Source organism: Beta vulgaris, chromosome 1 (genome assembly GCF_026745355.1).
Source record: "Beta vulgaris subsp. vulgaris cultivar EL10 chromosome 1, EL10.2, whole genome shotgun sequence".
NCBI classification, from domain to species: domain Eukaryota; kingdom Viridiplantae; phylum Streptophyta; class Magnoliopsida; order Caryophyllales; family Amaranthaceae; genus Beta; species Beta vulgaris.
Window position 1 is genome coordinate 63,265,223 of NC_079202.1, and position 8,665 is coordinate 63,273,887.

General features: G+C 40.7%; 1 long non-coding RNA gene across 1 annotated transcript; it reads right to left on the reverse strand.

Annotated features, from left to right (window-relative positions):
* On the reverse strand, nucleotides 1-802 carry LOC130589777 (uncharacterized). Its single transcript, XR_008967422.1, has 2 exons — nucleotides 481-802; nucleotides 1-326 (listed from the first exon to the last, which is right to left on the reverse strand). It is a non-coding gene; the product is annotated as an uncharacterized LOC130589777 (long non-coding RNA).
* Between the last annotated feature and the right edge of the window lie 7,863 nt (nucleotides 803-8,665).

An 8,665-nucleotide genomic window follows, 5' to 3' on the forward strand; every position in this document is an offset into this window, starting at 1 on the left:
AAATTCAAGCATACATACAACAATTTCGTTCCAACAATTCAATTGGTAAACCCGCACTCACAATTTCGAACCACCAAAATTCACCTTCTTCAGATATAAAGGGTTGCCTGCTTTCCACGACCTACTTCTGAACGCCACCAGCAGCAACGTGCTTCGCCAGCTCATTCTTAAACTAAAGAGATTTTGTTTATAAAACCTTAGTTTTATTGCAAACCATGAGAAAAAACGACTTAGATGATGAAAACAAGAACCTACTCCCAAAGCTCTTATTGGCAAAGCTCTTGCCATGGATAATTTGTTGCATAATAGGCATAAAAGCGAAGTAGCTGAAAGGTGAAGATTAATAGCAAAAGCAAGTTAGAAATAATTTTTTTTTAACAACAACAACAACGCCCCAATGCACATGTAAATTATTATTCATAAACCACCTTTCCCACTCTTAAAAGGGTAGGATGATGCATAGTTTATAGTACTACGTACATCTTTTTTAAGTTGATACTCCTTGCAACTATACAAACGTTGTTCAGTCCGCCTTTTTACGATCTCCAACCCATCATATTATTGTTTTTTATTAGTAACTGATAACATCTGCAACATAAGAAAGACTTAAACAACACATTTGAGTATGGAGGTATTATCACTAGTCTAAACAAAAACTAATAAGAACAGTAGAGGAAAATAGAATCAGATAAAATAAATTGACAAAAATTTAGAAGTTTGCAAATTAATAACTATCATCAATGTTAAAAGGCATACGCACCTAAGGATTGCATCTACCAACTCCATATATCCGCCTAAGATTAGATAAGTAAGGTAAAAAATAAGACAGTCGGTTTTGGGTAACGCGGGCCACACGAAAGGAAACCGTGTGGCTGCGCGCATCACTAACCATCCCTATCTCCTTCGTTCTTCCTTCCTCCTTCCTCCCTCCTCCCTCCTCCCTCCTCCCTCCTCCTTCCCCCTTCCTCAAATCTTCGACTTCTTCATCATCATCATTGCAAACTCAACATGCTTCGACATCATATGCGTCAACAACGACGTCCCATGGCGGCGATGCAATCGCAATCGCAGTCACTCTCCACTAATTCTGGGAATTCGCTGTCGATTGGTGTCGGAAACTTGCCGGAGGATGAGTTTTGAAGTTAATGCAAGGATAGCAAGTTCTCCCTCTATTTTCCATTTTCTGTCTCCTCACCTTATGTGGAAGTTTCTAAGGGAATTGCAGACTTTCCCCAATACAACTCCATCTCACGAACTCGGACCATCACAAAGACTTGCCAATAGAACCCAACAAATTGAACAGTCAGCCATTTCTTCATAAAACAAGGCACACAATATTACGTTATCCTCCTACACCAAACTCATGGAACTCCAGTTTGATCCTTCCAATCATGCTGTTAAGTGAATTGATATTTTTTTTTTGGTAGTTTGAATCGAAGCGAGTGAAATATTGATAGTGTAGATTAAGAAATGGTTTTATTCCAGCTATACTTGGAGTGTATTGGTTATATAGCTGATTATATTCAAATTAAGACATCATGTTTAGGATATAATGGAAAATAAAGAAAACTCCCTTGGAAAAAAGGATTCTCTCTCTACCCTGGCGATAGAACACGCTACCATCTAGGTTTTGCTCCGCCGCGGCGGTTTACTCCTCAGCCATGGCCGAGGAGCTTTTAGATTCAGTGTCGAGGTTACGTATTGATGAAGAAGAGGACTTAGTTTTAGATGTGGATGCCCTACATTCTGGAGAAACGCCCAAGGTATCCCTTTTGCTTCTAGGGCGACTGCTAACTGAACGTTCCTACAATGTTGAAGCCTTCAAGAGGACCATAACCACTGTATGGGCGCCAATTCATGGGCTCGTGATTAGGGTTTTAAACCCTAATTTATATGCGTTCCAGTTTTTTCATTGGAGAGATATGATGAAGGTCTTAGAAGGAAGGCCGTGGTGTTTTGACAATATGTTAGTGCTATTGAAGGAGGCGGATGGGGACGAACAACCCGATCAGGTAAACATCCAACACTCTCCTTTTTGGGTGCGGATTAAAAATCTCCCTTTTAACTATCGTTCGAACATTATTGTTAAAAATCTGATTGGTAACATGGGGGAAATTCTGGAAATTGAGGAAGATGTTTTAGGGTTTGGTAAATATAGGCGTGTGAAAGTGTTGCTTGATATAACTAAACCTTTACGTCGATACCGTAGATTAAAGGATAAGAATGGCAGAGAATTTCAAGTTGATTTTGCTTATGAAAGACTCCCTTTCTTCTGCTTTGCTTGTGGGGTTATGGGGCATGCTGAAAAAGATTGCCAACATGTTGATGAAGAAGAAAAGCTGGAGAAACTGGGATGGAGTTTGAGTTTGAAAGCTACTCCTCGCAAAGGGAGAGCTAAAGAATTGGTAGAGGAAAATAAATATCGAACCTGTAAAAAGATAATTTTTCCTCCTGAAGAACATATATCAGTCCCTGGTCAATTACATTTATTGGGCTGTGAAAGTACGAAATCTGATCCCACTGCTGCTTGTTCCCCTGATCTGGGTATTTCCCCTGTAATAAATTCGGAAGTGTTGTGTAGCAGGGAAACCACTCTTGGGGATCCCAAAGCCCATTTTTTGGGAAATGTGGTTGAGGTGGCGTGTAAGCCTTCTGGGGTGAATAGTAGTGCAACATTGGGTGCTCCAACATTAAATGCTCCCTTATTATCACATGAGGTGGAAGATAACAATGATGATCCTACCTTTATTGTCCCTTTGTTGGACCCCACTCCTTTACATGATAATTTTGTTTTTTCAAGCAGCAGTGGTAAAGCAGTTTCAAAGCTCCCTACTTGGAAGAGAATTGCACGTGGCCCCATGGAAGATAAAGGTGGTTCAACAACAATGGACATGGATTCTGATGAAAATTTTCTAAAAAGGCCTAATGATTTCTGTGAGGTGGATTGTGATAAGGGAGATAGTGCTACGAAGCGTTTCAAGCCGAGTTCTACTCTTGATTCTGGATCCTATTTTTTGGCGGAGGTTGGTTGTGACCAACCCCGCCTCTCATTATGAGTACTTTGTGCTGGAACTGCCGAGGGATGGGCAACCCTTGGTCAGTTCGTCAACTCCGGCGTTGGAGTACAGCTCATGCCCCCGACATTCTCTTTTTGTCAGAAACCATGATAAAAAAGAGAGAGGTAGAAGGTTTGAAATCTCGATTGGGCTTCCAAAATGCTTTTGGGGTCCCTAGTATTGGTAGAGCAGGTGGTCTATGTGTTTACTGGAATGATAATATTTCTTTCTCTGTGGTCTCTTTTTCCCAGCACCATATTTGTGGTGATGTTGTTGATGGTGCTAATAATTGGCGTTTTGTGGGGGTGTATGGTTGGGCGAAGGAGGAGGAGAAGCACAGGACCTGGGGGCTCATTCGGCATCTTTGCAGTGATTCCCCGTTACCTATTCTGCTTGGAGGTGATTTTAATGAAATATTATGTTATGGTGAAAAGGAAGGTGGAGCGGATAGAGTTCGCAGAGAGATAGACAATTTTCGAGCTGTTGTTGATGATCTGTCATTGAGGGACCTTGGTTTTGTAGGCTCCTGGTATACTTGGGAGCGGGGTAAAGTTGAAGCTACGTGCATTCGGGAACGTCTGGACCGGTTTCTTTGCACTCCTGCTTGGCTTGACTTATATCCCTCTCATGTTGTTGAACACCTTGTACGGTACAAATCGGACCATGCCCCTATTATTACAAAGCTCAAACAGCCTAGTCGTCCCTGTAGAAAGAAGAGAGGCTTTCGGTTTGAAACCGCCTGGCTACTTGATGATCATTGTGAGTCCGTGGTGAAGCAGGCCTGGGAAGGTTCTGTTGGGCTTAATATCTCGGCCCGGTTGGATGTTATGGCTCAGCAACTTACGGGCTGGAGCAGAGTGTCTTTTGCTAAGCTGGACAAGCAGATAGGGAGGGTGGAGCGCCAATTGGGGCTGGCCCAGCAGCAGCCAGTTTCGGACTCTTCATGCAAGGAGTGTAGTGAGCTCGAGAAAGTTTTGGATGATCTTCATGCAAAGCAGGAGGCGTATTGGTATCTTCGGTCCCGGGTCTCTGAAGTTAAGGATGGAGACAGAAATACAAAATACTTTCATCATAAAGCTTCTCAACGGCGGAAACGTAATTCGGTGACTGGCTTATTTGATTCTTGTGGTGTTTGGCGGACAGAGGCGGATGATATTGAAAATATATTTGAAGCCTACTTTAGCTCGATTTTCGAGTCCACTAGGCCTAGTGACTCGGCTATGCAACAAGTCCTGCAGTATGTGAGTCCTATTGTGTCGGCAGATTGTAATATGGAGCTCTTGAAACCTTTCACGAAGGACGAAATCTTTGCGGCCCTTCAGCAAATGCACCCAAGCAAAGCCCCCGGCCCTGATGGTATGCATGCAATATTTTATCAGCGTTTTTGGCATATTATTGGTGATGATGTGACTGTTTTTGTGAGTAATATTTTGCATGGTACTTCTTTACCTTCTTGCATTAATAACACCAATATTGCTCTGATTCCGAAAGTCAAAGTTCCAACTCAAGCTGCTGAGTTCCGTCCTATAGCCCTGTGTAATGTTTTGTACAAATTGGTTTCTAAAGCTATTGTGATGCGTTTAAAGTCATTCTTGCCTGCTATTGTTTCTGAAAATCAAAGTGCCTTTGTTCCGGGGCGCTTGATTACTGATAATGCCCTCATTGCTATGGAAGTTTTTCACTCAATGAAGCATCGTCAGCGAAGTAATAGAGGGACTATAGCTATGAAGCTTGACATGAGTAAAGCTTATGACCGAGTTGAATGGGGCTTTCTTAGGAAGCTTTTACTCACCATGGGTTTTGATGGGCGCTGGGTGAATCTGATAATGAACTGTGTATCTTCTGTTTCCTACTCCTTCATCATCAATGGAGGAGTCTGTGGTTCTGTTACTCCTGGACGAGGGCTCCGGCAGGGAGATCCTCTATCTCCTTATCTTTTCATTTTGATTGCTGATGCTTTCTCTAACATGATTCAGAGTAAGGTGCAGGAAAAACAGATTCATGGTGCTAAGGCTAGCCGTAGTGGGCCTGATATCTCTCATCTTCTTTTTGCTGATGACAGCTTACTTTTTACTAGAGCCACCCGTCAGGAATGCATTACTATCGTTGATATTCTCAACCAATATGAAGCGACATCTGGGCAGAAAATTAACTATGAAAAGTCGGAGGTCTCTTTTAGTAGAGGTGTTTCTGTTGAGCAAAGGGAGGATTTGATGAGTATCCTAAACATGAGGCAAGTTGATAAGCACGAGAAATATCTTGGTATCCCTTCTATTGCGGGAAGATCAAAGAAAGCTATCTTTGACTCTCTTCTTGATAGAATTTGGAAGAAACTCCAAGGGTGGAAGGAAAAACTTCTTTCTAGAGCAGGCAAGGAAATTCTTCTCAAAGCTGTTATTCAGGCAATCCCAACCTATCTGATGGGTGTTTACAAATTTCCTGCGCTGATTATTCAGAAAATTCACTCAGCCATGGCCCGATTTTGGTGGGGGAATAGTAGTGCAAGTAAGAAAGTCCACTGGAAGAGCTGGGAATCTATGTGCACTTTGAAGTGTCTTGGCGGATTGGGCTTCAAAGATCTCAGTGTGTTTAATGATGCCCTCTTAGGTCGTCAAGCATGGCGCTTGGTACGTGAGCCTCACTCTCTATTTGGCCGTGTTATGAAGGCGAAATATTACCGTCATTGTGACTTTCTTGAAGCCTCCCTTGGCTATTCTGGTAGCTATTCTTGGAAGAGCATTTGGAGTTCAAAGGCACTAATTAAGGAAGGGTTATTGTGGCGTGTGGGTGATGGGAGGCAAATTCACATTTGGGATGATCCATGGTTACTTGATGATGCTGGGCGCACCATTTCCTCTGTCAGGAATGACTCAGTTCATTTGGTTCATGATTTAATTGAGGATCGCACACTGGGTTGGAATATGGAGATTATTGATGGCATTTTTAATGAACGGGACAAGAGATGTATCCTTGCACTTCCTCTTAGTGAAGTGGAGTTGAAAGATGAAATTACGTGGGCTTTTTCTAAGAATGGTCTATACACTGTGAAAACGGCATATATGTTGGGTAAAGGTTGTAACCTTGATAATTTTCACCAAGCTTGGGTGGACATTTGGAGTTATGAAGTTAGCCCAAAGGTACGTCATTTTTTATGGCGATTATGCACAAACTCTCTTCCTACTCGTTCATTGCTTAAATATCGTCATTTTATTGAGGATGATTCTTGCCCTTGGGGCTGTGGCGCGATTGAGACAGCAAGGCATGCCATTTTTGACTGTCCTCGTGCTGCTGCAATATGGAGTGATTGTGGTTGTGACGTGATGCGGACTGGTAACACTGATATGAATATGTGTGAATTGGTGGTGAGCTGGCGTGATGTGGAGAGCAAGCTGAAATTACAAGGTCTCTTCCTTGCTTGGTGTCTATGGGGGGACCGAAACCAACAGGTTTTTAACAACAACTCCACGCCACCACATGTATTGGTAGCACAAGTCCAGAGGTTGGTCGAGGAACATGGCTTATATGCTGGGCGCATCTATCGGACCTCACTGCAAGCTCGTACTCCAAGCCCTCGACAGTGGGTAGCTCCGCCTGAAGGGGTTGTCAAGATTAATGTAGATGCTTCGTTGGCTGTGGAGGGTTGGGTGGGTTTTGGTATTGTGGCTCGCAATAATGTTGGCAACATCCTCTTCTCTGCGTCCCGTCGTTGTCGAGCATTTTGGTCTCCTGAGCTGGCAGAGGCGAAGGCAGTTTCTATGGGGCTGAGGCTGGGTAAACGTTTCGGGTTGAGTGATGTTATTATTGAGTCGGATTGCCAAGTTGTTGTTAATCGCCTCTCTAAAAGTGTGCTTTATTTGTCTGATTTAGATGTTGTTCTCTCCGAGATTTTCTCTGCTAGTTTGTCTTTCCATTCTGTTAGATGGTCGCATGTAAAGCGTGATGGTAATTATGTTGCTCACCATTTAGCTAAGCTAGTTCCTTTTGGTACTGAACAAATTTGGGAGAACCATTGTCCATCGGAAGTGGCTCCTTATGTACTCATGGACACGTTGTCCTTGGATTAATTTACTAGCTTGCTTTTCCCCTCAAAAAAAAAAAAAAATGTTTAGGATATAATTATAAAAAATAACCCCTATTATTCATTGTAGAAGTAACCCCTTATAATTACAAAAGTAACCCCTTATAATTACAAAAAGTAAAATCTATTTACTGTAGAAGTAACCCCTTATAATTAAAAAGTAACCCCTAATATCAGTAAAAGTAACCCCTTATAATTACAAAAGTAACACCTACTTTTAGTAGAAGTAACTCCTTAACATTACAAAAGTAACCCCTAGTTATAGTAAAAGTAATCCCCTTACAGTTACAAAAAGTAACTTATACTTTCAGTAAAAGTAACCCCTAATTATCGTAAAAGTAACCCCTATTTATAGTAAAAGTAACCCCCTTCAGTTACAAAAAGTAACCTATACTTTCAGTAAAAGTAACCCCTTAGTATTATAAAAAGTAATCCCTAGTGTCAGTAAAGTAACCCCTTAAAATTCGATAAAGTAATCTATAATTCACTAAAAGTAACACCTTAGCATTGGAAAGCAACGCGTTTTACTTTTTATGAATAAATAAGATTACTTTAAATATATAATGGGGTTACTTTTTATGAACTAAGGGGTTACTTGTACATTTATTATGGTTGTTTTTTATAAATATTTCAAGCTATTATATAATAATTGGGGTTACTTTTGTGAACATATGATGTCACTCGAACAAATAAATAAGGTTACTTATACATTTAATTAGGGTTACTTTTATTAACAAATGAGGTTACTACTATAATATAATGGGTCATTTGAAAAATATATGAGGTTTAATTGTACTAATAAATGGGTTACTTGTATTATAAAATAAGGGTACAAATAATAATCGTTACTTATTATGAAGTAATGGGTTGCTCATATGATAAAATAAGGTCACAAATAATAAGGGTTACACGTACATTCAGATAGGGTTATCCGAAAACGGATTCACGCTTCGCCTTTTTTTAAAGGGGACACAAGCATCATTATAAGGCCCAACTTGGGCTTATTATTAGTTAGCCACGTCCTTATTTATCAATGTGTTAATGGTAAAATTCTAAAGAAAATAAGAGGAGAGAGAAAATAGGAAAAAAATAGGGGAAATAAGAGGAGAGAGAAAATGAGGCAAAAAATTAGGAAAAATGAGAGAGACATCAAAGAGAAAAACAAAAGAAAAAAGAAAAAAGAAAAAAGAAAGAGTTAAAAAAAAAGAGAGAAAGAGGGGGGTGCGTGAGAGGGGGGTTAGAGAGGGGAAGGGGGTGGCCACACCATTAGTTGAAGGTGTGGCTCGCCTCATATAAAAGTTTTTGAAAATAAGATAAAAGTCATAAAACTATTTCTGGAACCAAAATTATCCTTTTATGCATCAATCTTATTTATTTTGCCTCTCTTTTTTACTCTAACCATTTGACCTTCACCTGGAGCAAATGAGAATTATTGGGATGTCCTTCTATAATACCCTCATTAGATTCACCAAACTCAGTAACAACCAACTCATGGAGCCCGTCACAATGGGTTTTCCTTCACAATTCTTCA